Here is a 12,182-nt window from a genome sequence, read left to right as displayed (position 1 = left end):
GTCATAAGTGCGAAGACTGGTCGTAAGTCACTTTTTTCAGTGCCATTTTAACTCTGAACATCACCAAATGAATGGTTGTAATTCAAGGACTACCTGTAGTAAATTCAGCCAGTTTAAAAGCTTATTTTAGGACTGAGGATCTTTTACCAGCTTTGGAAGGACATGAAACTCTTGTATTAAAGAGGTCATTTTCCTTTTGGATAAGAGATTGGATGTTGAGGGCATTTTGACCCCATCATAGCAGTAGTACAAAATTCAAAGCCTTTATTGTCATTGTACATCATGTATACAATGAAATTGGTTACAAAATAGGAGACAGGATACAGAACTAAAATAACTGCACAACACAATGGTAAAAAATATGATTTGTTTGGTGGGGAAATATTCAAATGTCTTTGGTGGGAAAAAACCTTGGCATGTTTCCAGACTTCTGGCACAAATTCACTAACTTAGCACAGATCCCATTATGGTGACCTTTTTTTTTCTGCATATAGGAAAGTGAATTCTTAGCCAAAAATGATCCAACACATAAGAGCAAATTTTCAAGCTGGGAGGACAAGCAGGTATAACCACCTTGAGACACCTTTGCAAGCAAATGCACAGAAGTTCTTAGGCCAGGACATTCAGAGGCCCATCCTCTATATGTGTTTCACTTGGAGAGTGGAATATTACATTAATTTCCAGTCTAACTGGTACAGCCCTGGAATTTCTGAATGGTCTCCTGTCCAGATTTGACACTGCTTAACAAAAGAAAAATTAGTCCAGAATAACAGAATAATAGAGTTGGAAGGGACCTTGGAGGTCTTCTAGTCCAACCCTCTACTGTGATTTGAGAGCTGTTTAAATATATATCCAAATTTTCTAGCAAGAGGCTTAGCTTAACCTATATACAGTATATGAGGGCTATAATGAGGGTCAGGTAGGTGGCCTTTGTAGGGATACCAGCTATCCAGAAGACTTCCAGCCTTGCAAAGTTGGAGATGTACTACTCCAATATGTAGATGATGTATTAGTAACTGGGCAAATGAAGGAAACGTGTTGGGACAATATCAACCAACTGCTTCATCTGTTAATGGACAAGGGATATCGTGCCTCAAGGCAGAGAGCCCAGTTGGTGAAGCCCCAGGTTAAATACCTAGGTTACACTATAAGCCAAGGACAGAGAGTGATAGGGAAGCTGTCTGTCTGATTGGAGAACCAACAAATAGGAGAGAATTGCGGGGATTTTTGGGAGCAGCAGGCTATTGTAGAATATGGATCCCAAATTTTGCTCTGTTAGCCAAACCACTCTATGAATCTACAAAGCGGGGAGAAAAGGAACCCTTTGTTTGGGACCTGGAACAACGACGGGAGTTTGAAACCTTAAAGTCAAAATTATCTCAGGCTCCTATCATGGGACTTCCCAACCTAGAGAAGCCTTTTAATTTATATGTTGACTCAAAGAATAATACAGCACTTGGGGTACTGACTCAAGAAAAGGGAAGTTGGCAACAGCCTGTGGCTTACCTGTCAAAGCAACTTGATGGAGTAGCGAAAGGCTGGCCACATTGCCTAAAAGCCCTGGCCGCAACTGCTCTTTTGATGGAGGAAGCTAATAAATTAACTTTTGGGCAGCCAACTACCATTTACACTAGCCATGCAATTCAAGGAGCCTTAGAGACAAAGGGACATTTATGGCTGACAAACCCCAGAATTTACAAATATCAAGCTCTCCTCACTCAGAACCCACAAGTGACCCTGAAACAAACAAATGCCCTCAATCCAGCCACTCTCTTGCCAGCACCGGGTCCTGAAATTGAACACAACTGTATGCAGGTCATTGAGAGCCAGTTCTCATGTAGGCCTGACCTAACTGACATTCCGCTGAAAGCAGCAGACCATAATTTGTTTACTGATGGGTCAAGTTTCATCTCAGTAGGGGAACGCTATGCGGGTTATGCAGTAGTCTCACTTGACCAAGTCATAGAAAGTGGACCACTCACAAAGGGCACTAGTGCCCAAGTAGCAGAATTATGGGCTTTGATCTGGGCACTTGAAAGGACAAAGAATGAAAGTGTAAACATTTGGACTGATTCTAAATATGCTTTCCTCACTTTACATGCCCATGCTGCCGTTTATAAGGAGAGAGGGCTCTTAACAGCCTCAGGAAAAGAAATTAAACATCCCTTTCTAATCAAGAGACTCATAGCCGCTGTCAAAATGCCAAAGACAGTAGCGGTGATGCATTACCACTAGCACTTTGGTCTGTGCGATGTACTCCATGTAAAGGAATTCAATTATCTCCTTTTGAAATGATGTTTGGGAGGCCACCAGTTATAAGTACTAACTTGAAAAATCACATAGGGGACCTATGTCAATTAGGGGCCTCATGGGTGAATCAGATGGTGGGAGAATTAAATAAGCAAATACAAGAAATCCAACAATACTGTGTGTCCCTTAGCCCACCGTTTTTGACCACCTCTAGTCATAATATTCAGGTGGGAGACAGAGTATGGGTAAAACACTGGAAAGGAGAAAATTTAAAGCCTAGATGGAAGGGCCCGTATACCGTGGTCATGTGTTCTCCACTTGCAGTAAAAGTGTTGGAATCCAAGTCTTGGATTCACTGGACACGAGTTAAGCCAGCTGCTGAGGAGTATTGAGAGGCAGACCAGGACCAGGCCCGACCTCTAGTGGTACATTTGAGGAAGCGCCCCCTATAACTGTCCTACCGGCAACGGACAGGCTACATACGGGGCAGAAGAGGCCTTACTGGTGTCACACCGGAAGCTGACTCTCCACGTACGGCCGAAGATTTGGAGGAGGAAGACAATGTTCCATTGTTAGATGTAAAATATATAAGGAAACCTGACCACCTGTCAGGAAATGAGAAGTCAAATATATATAGCTATAACTACACTATCTCTTGTTTTAGTGAGCATGCTTGCCCTTATTGTGATTTGCTGTATTGGATATTCATTCTGCTGGAATCGCTTTCTCCCCAGAAAGACAGGTGCTGAGCCTAAAATCATTGACTGTGACAGAGAGCAGTACGAAACTCCTGTAGATACTTATGTTTGAGGAAGCCTGGGAGTGGGCTCTCTGTGGTGCTGCACTAGCTCTAGGACTGTGGATATTGTATTTAACAAATAAGGGGTGGTTCTGTGGGATACCTAAGACTGATATTGCCTTTTCCCAAGTCACATATAACCCTAACCTTCTTCCTGACGTGGTGATTTTGTAGATTAAAGGAATTGTGATTGGATAGGTTCTGTGTAGGGGACAATTATGAGTTTTTTGTGGCTTTGGCTATTATTGGCAAAGGGCCTAATGAGTGATAACATCCTGAACAGTAGTTCCCAATGTTGTGAGAATGCCCGAGTGACCCCCCCCCCTTGCCCTTGAGGAAGGATCCGGGGAAGTTGAGAACCCCAAAGAACAGGGCAGGATCAGGTCACAAGGTGTGGACACTTTGGGACAGGTCCACTCTCGCCAATGACGTATCATCAATAGGTGGGGTCGGTACCCTGGACCTAAGCCAACCCCAAGACCTAAGGACAAGCATCTGACAATCCCGGTAAAGAGTGGGGTAGAACAAAGGGAGAACAGGCCCCTGCAACAATTGAGAAAAGGGAACTACATGTTAAGAATACTGGAATTGGGTCAAAGCCTAGTTAATCAGTCTGACCCTGCCCTAGGTCAAAAATGCTGGTTGTGTTTGTCAGCTGGTCCTTCATCTTACAATGCTGTTCCAGTTGAGCCAGATCTTTGGGTCAGGACCAGGGCCACAATAGTCCTTGAGAAAGATATTAGATGGAGAACCAAAGCGGCAGTAGCCAAGTTGCAAGGAGACTTTTATAACGCATTCAAAAGGCTGGGGATGAGCCGCCTCCCCATTATTGGCCCTATAACCGTTGGTGTGGAAATCCTAGGGTCACCCACCTTGTGTGTAAAGCGACATCAGGAACCAGGTATTCCTGTAGGATCCTTAATGGGAGAACAATGTCCATCAGAAATACACCCTGACCCTAGAGTGATGCTTATGGATGTAAAACTAACTAGTGGTATTTCTCCTTCTGCCCACCATTTATTTCAACAGAAGGTCACTTTCACATTACCACCACGTCTCCAGTAAAAAATGGGGAGGATGGAATATGTCCCAGGAAAAGTGCCCGAGGCCATTTCAGCCACCCCGATTTCCAATCTGGCTCTCCCTTAGGTCCAGCACAGGCTTATGTGTCCTATTTCCCCCTGGAAATGCAAGCTCCCGTTATCTTTTTGAAGGTCCAATCCTCAGAGATAAGCAAAAGGACCCTACACTAGAAGTCCCATTGCAGCCGCTGACTGGCATGCTAGTGGCAGGGACTTTGGGGGTCTGGACTAATGAGAAGAACCAACGAGCCCATGCCTTTTCCATGAACATAGGTGTGTGTGTAGGGAAAACTGGAGTTTTCTTCTTATGTGGGAAAAATGCGTATTTGTGTTTACCTACAAACTGGACTGGAACATGCACTCTGGTACATCTTTTCCCCAAAATAGGTATTGTCAGTGGAGAGCACACTATCCCTGTCCCCCTCATGGGACATGTTCAAAAAGGGTGCCACTCTTAGTCCCACTATTAGTAATCCTGGGGATAGGGACAGCAGTCGGAACAGGTGTAGGAGGAATGACACACTCCATAATACAATTTAGGCAATTGTCAGAGGAGTTCCAAGAAAGCCTGAACCAAATTGCAGGGACCTTGGTTAAGGTCCAAGACCAAATAGATTCTTTGGCTGCAGTGGTCTTACAAAATCGGCGTGCCATAGACCTTTTAACAGCTGAGAAAGGTGGTCTGTGTGTATTCCTGGGAGAAGATAAATCAGGTGTGGTCAGAGAGATTGCCAAGGATTTGCAAGACCGGGCTGTCCAACTTGCATTGCGTGTCTGAGTCAGAGTGGGAAGAAGAACGCTGCAAACAGATTCCAATTGCTGTAATCTTTTATTCCACCCGAACAGCTCCGCTAACAACAAGTGACATTGATGCAGAAATACACAAAGTCGGCATTGGGAGCAGCTGCCTCCCAACGCCTCTTTTAAAGATCGCGCCCGCTCTTGTTAACACGCCCTTCCGGGTATGACATTCACAACACATGCGTGAGCCGCATCCTCCTCCTTCTCAGCGGCGGGCGGAGGGCCTCAGGAACACAAAGCCTGTCCCGACCTCAGCGTGACCGACCGCCTGCAATTACACTACTCACCCCCACCACCAGTGTAAACGTGAGATCCCACCCAATAACCCAACGAACCCCCACAAGCCGCTTGCTGCTGAAGGTTTCCTAGCACCAGGATCCACTGTAAGTCAGGGTGTCGAGGGGATCTCGACAGGCAGCTTCCCCTACCAGGGATTCTCCTGGAAAACAGAAACGAACATGTTAACATCAGTTTAGGGTGTTAAACACATCCCCCAGGGTCCAGGTTTATGTGGATAGTGTTTATGGAACCGCTTAAGCAGTCGGCTAGCTCTTACGTTCATAGCGTTAACCCAGGAAGCATTCTCGAATGGATAACCTTTCCACCTGATTAAGTAGTGTAGTTTACCCCTACTGATTTTTGAATCTAATATTTCATCTATCTCATAGTGGTTTCCATCTACTGGCCCCGGTCTATCCAATTGCTCTCGGACTTTGTCTACTGGTTTTAACAAGCTACTATGAAACACAGGGTGCACTTTACCCAGTAATGGTGGTAGTTATAATTCCACTGTAACTGGATTAATCACTTTTATAACAGGGAAAGGTCCGAGGTATTTGGGTCCTAATTTGCGACTAGGCGTTCATAGCTTTAGGTATTTTGTAGATAGATATACCTGATCTCCGATTACAAAGGGTTTGTGATCTGACCTTTTTTTATCTGCCTGGAACTTATATGTTTCAGTTGCTTTATCCAAAGCCTCCTTTATGTGCGTCCATTGTCTCCCAATGCATGTAGCCCATGTGTCAGGTGAATCATGTTCCTGGTTCTGTAATTCTAGTTCAGGGATTGCAGCGAATTCCTTACCCGACACGACCTGAAAGGGCGTGACCCCTGTACTGCCATGGACAGCGTTGTTATACGCTATTTCAGCAAACGGGAGTAGTTCCGACCAGTCGGATTGTTAATAGGACACATAACAACGCAGGTATTGCTCAACCATAGCATTCGCCCTTTCGGCGGCCCCATTGGTACTTGGATGAAAGCCTGAGCTTAATCCCTGTGATGATCCTATCATCTTTATAAAATCGCGCCAAAACTTTGCGGTAAACTGAACACCCCTGTCTGAAATAATACGCTGAGGTGCTCCATGCAAGCGATATACATGCCAAATGAACAATTTCGATAGTTTTCGGGCTGATGGTAACCCATGGCACGGGATGAAATGGGCTTGCTTGGAAAAGAGATCAATCACAGTCCATATCACAGCATTACCGTTACTTTCTGGAAGATCCACGATAAAATCCATGGCGATCTCATCCCAAGGCCTGGTGGGTTCCGCTACGGTTTGCAAGAGCCCGAGTGGTTTTCCCGGTCGAGATTTAGCCATGGCACACACTTTACAGCTCTTCACATACTGCTCAATTTCCTTTCTCATTCGTGGCCACCAAAATTGGCGTCTTACAAGGTGTAAGGTTTTGAGGAAACCAAAATGGCCAGCCGTTTTATTATCGTGACATCTATGTAGCACTAACTGTCATAGTGTTTGGGGAATATACAACTTGTCTCCCAACCAAGCAAAGCCGTCTCAATGAGTCAACGTTGTTCCGTGTTCCAACAACCAAGCGTCTATAGCCAATTCTCGCCGCAGATCCTCCTTCCACGTGGTAGATGGCTCGGTATGCGACTTCCGGGCCACCTGTTGGTTTCCGGGCATCATTGCTTGCACTACTTCCTCTCTTTTACTGTCAAACTGAGGCAACTGCGATAGAGCATCTGCCAAAAAGTTCTTCCCCCCGGGACATATTTCAACTCAAAGTTGAAACGTTGGAAATATTGTGCCCAACGTACCTGTTTCGGCGACAACCGTCTGGGTCTTTGGAGTGCTTCCAGGTTTTTGTGGTCAGTCCATACCTCAAACTTAATACCACTGCCCTCCAACAAGTGTCGCCACGTGAGTAGTGCCCACCTCACCGCGAATGCTTCCTTTTCCCAGATAGCCCAACGTCTTTCTGTGATTGTAAATTTGCGTGAAGTGTATGCGCATGGATATAGTTCCCCCTCCACAGTTCTTTGCAGTAATACAGCTCCTACAGCAACATCGCTAGCATCAGCTTGCACAATAAATGGTAAAGCTGGTTCAGGATGTTGCAGGATCGGAGCGTGTGAAAACATGGTCTTCAACCCCTCAAATGCTCTTTGGCAGTCTGGAGTCCATACTAACAATTGTCCTGGTTTTGCTTTTAGGCCTGACAATTTCATGTGGAGCAGATCAGTCAACAGGAGAGCTATTTGAGCAAATGTGGGAATAAACTGCCGATAAAAATTTGTGAACCCGAGAAAACTTTGTAACTGCCTCCGTGTTGTGGGTGCTTGCCATTCCAGCACCGTGCTCACTTTTTTCGGGTCCATTTCCACCCCATCCCCAGAGATGCGATATCCTAAATAATCCAACTTTGTGCAGTGGAATTCGCATTTCGATAGTTTAACGAAAAGCTTCGCATGCAGTAATTTATATAACACCTGCCGCACTAACTTTGTATGTTCTTCCATCGTTCTGGTGTAGATCAAAATACCGTCTAGATAAACGAGGACACCCCGATATAGGTGTTCATGCAACACCTCGTTTATTACTTGCATAAATACAGCCTGTAGACCAAAAGGCATCACCCGGAACTTATAACTTCCTAGTGGACAGTTAAACGTGGTCTTCCACTCATCGCCTGGTTTTATGCATACCCTGTAATAGGCCTCCCGTAAGTCCAGTTTTGTGAACACTCTCCCGGTTGACAATGTGGCCAGTAGATCCATCATCAAAGGAAGGGGGTATAGGTGTTCGACGCATACAGCATTTAATCTATGGAAGTCCACACATAACCGTAAACCCCCATCCTTCTTTTCCCGGAACAGTACAGGAGCAGCCATGTGTGACCGGCTAGGTTGGATAAAACCCCTAGCTAAGTTCTTAGCGATGTATCGTCTGAGCTCCTCCAACTCTGGTTTTGTCATGGCATACATGCATGGTTTGGGCAGTTTGAGACCCGGTTTTAGTTCTATGGCACAATTGGTGACTCTGTGGGGAGGCAATACCTCACACTCCTCCTCATTAAACACAGCTGCTAGATCTTTATACATGTCAGGGTACCCTGTCTGTGGTGGTTCACCCAAACCCGCACACTGGCCAGACCTGTCCTCTGGTTCCGGTTCTGGCCCAACACTTAATCGAAGTCTCCGGAAACCCCCCTCCCACCAGATGTTGGGCCTCCACTTATCTAGCCACGCCAGGCCTAGTATTACGGGTTCAACCATAGTGTCAACAACTACAAAGCGGATTTCCTCCCAATGCTCCCCCATTTCTAAACGGACTAACTCAGTTACCCGTGTTGCTGGCTTACCACCCAATAGGGAACCGTCCATCTGTTCAAATCTAATAGAGGCTTGTAACTTCAATGTGCGTAACCCCAAATACATGGCCACTGACTTCCGGATAAGACACCGGGTACAACCTGAATCTATCAGAGCATTCTGCTGGACCGCTTTTGAGGTTTGAAGGTGTCTTAAGACAACTGGGATAATGAACGGGTGTACCAGGTCACTCACCATAGGGTCTATTGGGGCATCATCGTCACTGCTATCCGAAGCCACCGGAACACTTCCTGGGACAGGAGGGTTCTCCAACTCCGCTCGAGAACTACGAGACGCCGTTGGTGTAGTTGCTCTGGACCACTCCGACGAGGAATGGGCCCTCTCACGTCCTCTGCCGGCCGACGGTGGAGCCCGGGAGGTGGTAGGAGGTACAGGCGGCATGGGGCAGTCGGCTGCTCAGTGGCCCAACTGACTGCACCGGAAACAGCGGATCATCCCCCTCCCAACAGGTACAATGGAGCGAGGCGGGGACGAGCTCACCACCCGAGAACCGGGTCTTGCTTCTGGATTACGCCGAGGAGGGAGAGGAGGACCGGCTACTCCCCGTGTGCGGAATTCCCGCAGGCCAACGTCTAGGTCCACCGCTGCTAGGTTAACTCTCTATCAAGCCCCAACCGGAACTGGTGCACTAGAAGACGTTCAGGCCAGGCCCGTAGGCGACTGGCCACAGTACGGAATTCCTTAACGTACTGTCTAGCAGGCCGTCCCCCCTGTTCTAAGGCCACCAGTTCACCTTCCAGCAGTTGAGTTCTCGACTGGTCCTCGAACCGACAGCGTAATGCTTCCAAAAACAATCCTATGTTTGCCAATTCCTTCACGTGGTCGCTATGTAGGTCAGCGACCCAATTGGCTGCCTCCCCCGTCAGGACAGTGGTGATAGCGACTACCATGGCCCATTGCGATGGGTAGAGGTGACCGTAGAGATCCATGTAGCTCAATATCTGGCTCAAGAATAATGACACCCTATCTGCACTGCCATCAAAAGTGGCTTGTATGGGGGGGGCAGAGCTGTTGTTGTGGCTGGCCCATACCAGGCACCCACATAGGGGCCGGCCCCGGCATCCTGAACTGCTCCAACCCCCCCTCTCTGCTGACCAGTATGTCCACGCTGTCCCATCTGGCCCATCGGCTGGGGGCTCTGCCGGCGTGGGGCTGCCCGATCCACCCCACGCAAGCCCCCTCCTGATACTGACGTTGTAGGGCCAGAGGGTGGAGGGTCTCTCCTTCCAGTCCTATACACCCCCTTCTCAATACGTAGCTTTGGGCTCTCCAAAAGAAAATGGGTTTCAGTACTGCTTTGGGTTTCCCCTTGTCCTTGCCAAGCATCCTGTCCCGGTACCCATGGCTGCCAGGAAGGAGCGTCCCTGAAACTGGCCTCTCCAAACTTTTCACGTAAAATGTCCAACGTGGAGGTCCCCAGCCCCATGGAATAACTCCAGTCTCTTTGTCTCCAATCCACCATCGCTCTCTCCACCCCTGGAAGGACAGCTCCGCCCCCTGGGGTGTAAGTTGTTTGGGCCCGGTTAGAGTGGGACTCTGCCACCACTCGCCCGTCGCGGGTTTTGTTCCAAGGGAACCAGCCGCCATTGGAACCATCCAAAATGGGTCAGAAGTTACAAGCAACAGAAATGTGGTTTTCTTGGTTGCCTGGGTCCAGCTAGATTAAACAGATGTTATTCCTGTTGATATGTGCCGTGGCAGGCCTGGGCTTTATTCCTTGTGCAATACCTCTGCTGGGACAGCTAGCTATGAGAGCAGTGAAGGAGATAAGGGTTGACAAAGAGTTGATTTTGATGGAAAGCCTTATTGACCGTAAGATTGATTCCGATCTCTTTGATGAAAATGAAGTTTCTGATGCAGGACCATATGTACAACTCTCAACCGGGTGACTAGAGAAAGTGCCTTCAGAGAATGAGATTTGAAAGTCATTCCATATGTATTACTTGTCTTTTTCCTTCTCACTACTACATATCTTTATCCTGAATTGATTATGTTATGCCAAATATTATATGCTTGCATTGCTGATTTAAGCTCTGTAATAGGTAAGACTCAATTGTAACCAAATAAAATAGAGTCTTAAAGGGGGGAGTAAAGTAGGACGTAAAGTGAAATTTGGATATAAGAGTGAAATAATACGGGGTTGGTTTGGATGATCTCTAAAGGTCCCTTGACTTGTTATTGTAAGAGACAGTTTCTGAGTTCTGTAGGAGGGGAACACCACTAAGACAGTGCCAAGCCAAATGAACCAAAGTAAAACCCATAGCACAGGATCAACCCAGGAAAGAAAAGCCCTAGGCATAGGAAGATGACCTTCCCAAAATAGAACACATAAACAGCAGAGCAAATAAAAGAAATAGCAGAGGGGAAGATTTAATCAATAGCCCAGACAATCTGATAAGGGCCAAGCCGGGGGTAAGGGCTTACCTGATAATAACATGATCAAGCTTAAGGCAAAGGGCAAATAATAGAGCAGAAGAAAACAAAAGAACACGAAATCAAATAACTAAGACATCATCAGGGTTCAAGTAGGAAGTAACTAGAATAAGAAAACACAGGACGATCCATGAACACACACAGAAAGGAAGTCACACAAAAGCAACAAAAGAAACAAAGAATTTCCTTTGTACAGGAAGGTATAAAAATGTATGCTTACCTTGTAACAATGTCAGCTCACCCAGGAACGCTGGTTTGTGCTTCTGCTGGATCCGTCTTCCTGAAACCAATAAAAAGAATCCTGTTTTCACGCAGCTCGCTTCACTCGTTAATCGGCTCATCGTGTCTGCAGGAATTTCCCTGCTGGGAAATTTGAACCCTTTTGGGGAAAACCACTCGGAAGATCCAACAGTTCAAAAAGTCAAACCGCAGAGTTAGCTAATTTTCTCTTTCCATGTCAAAATGCAAAACTAAAAACCACATGGATCAGCATGAATCAGCTTTTCTGCCCAGCAACAAGGGGCCTAGACATTAGGACTGATTTCACATATTTCCTGTTTTTGCTACTTTTGAAGATTATAAGAACACGTGTCTTAAACAGAACTTTGTTCATAATGTGGATAAAAGAAAGGAATCATACAGAGTCAGATACATGAGCTCTAAAGGATCCTCTCTATTCACATTATTATAAGAGAGAAAAGTGCTTGCTTGGAGATTACATTAAAAGCAGCTAAACCCCATTAAGTGGTAATATATCTTCTGATGAGACCTAGATGTCACGGAAGGACAGCCATATGGAAAACATCTGAGTGACCTCACTGTGAATGACACAAGGATATATATGTTACAAAGAGTTACTTAATCCAATAAATTTACCTAAGGACAGCAGTAAATTTCCCATTAACAACCACAGCACTTAAGAAAGGTTGTCTAGCTAAAGATAATCTTATAAACTAAAAATAATGGTTTACTAATGGTTTAGTAATTAGGAAATGGGTCAATTATCATATGACAGGTGTGTGTTAGCCATATATGGAGAATGTATGATCTCATGTTGACCATATATGGAAAATGCATGATCTCACCGAATCCTTTGTTTTAGAAATGTATAAAAACAGTTGTATCAGAGTTCTTTCCTTGTTCAAAGCTTCAGGTACAAATCTGGCTCTGAA

Source organism: Pituophis catenifer, unplaced genomic scaffold (assembly GCF_029215685.1).
Source record: "Pituophis catenifer annectens isolate HBS135680 unplaced genomic scaffold, rPitCat1.0.hap2 SCAF_5, whole genome shotgun sequence".
NCBI classification, from domain to species: Eukaryota; Metazoa; Chordata; class Lepidosauria; order Squamata; family Colubridae; genus Pituophis; species Pituophis catenifer.
This window is presented reverse-complemented; position numbering follows the sequence as displayed.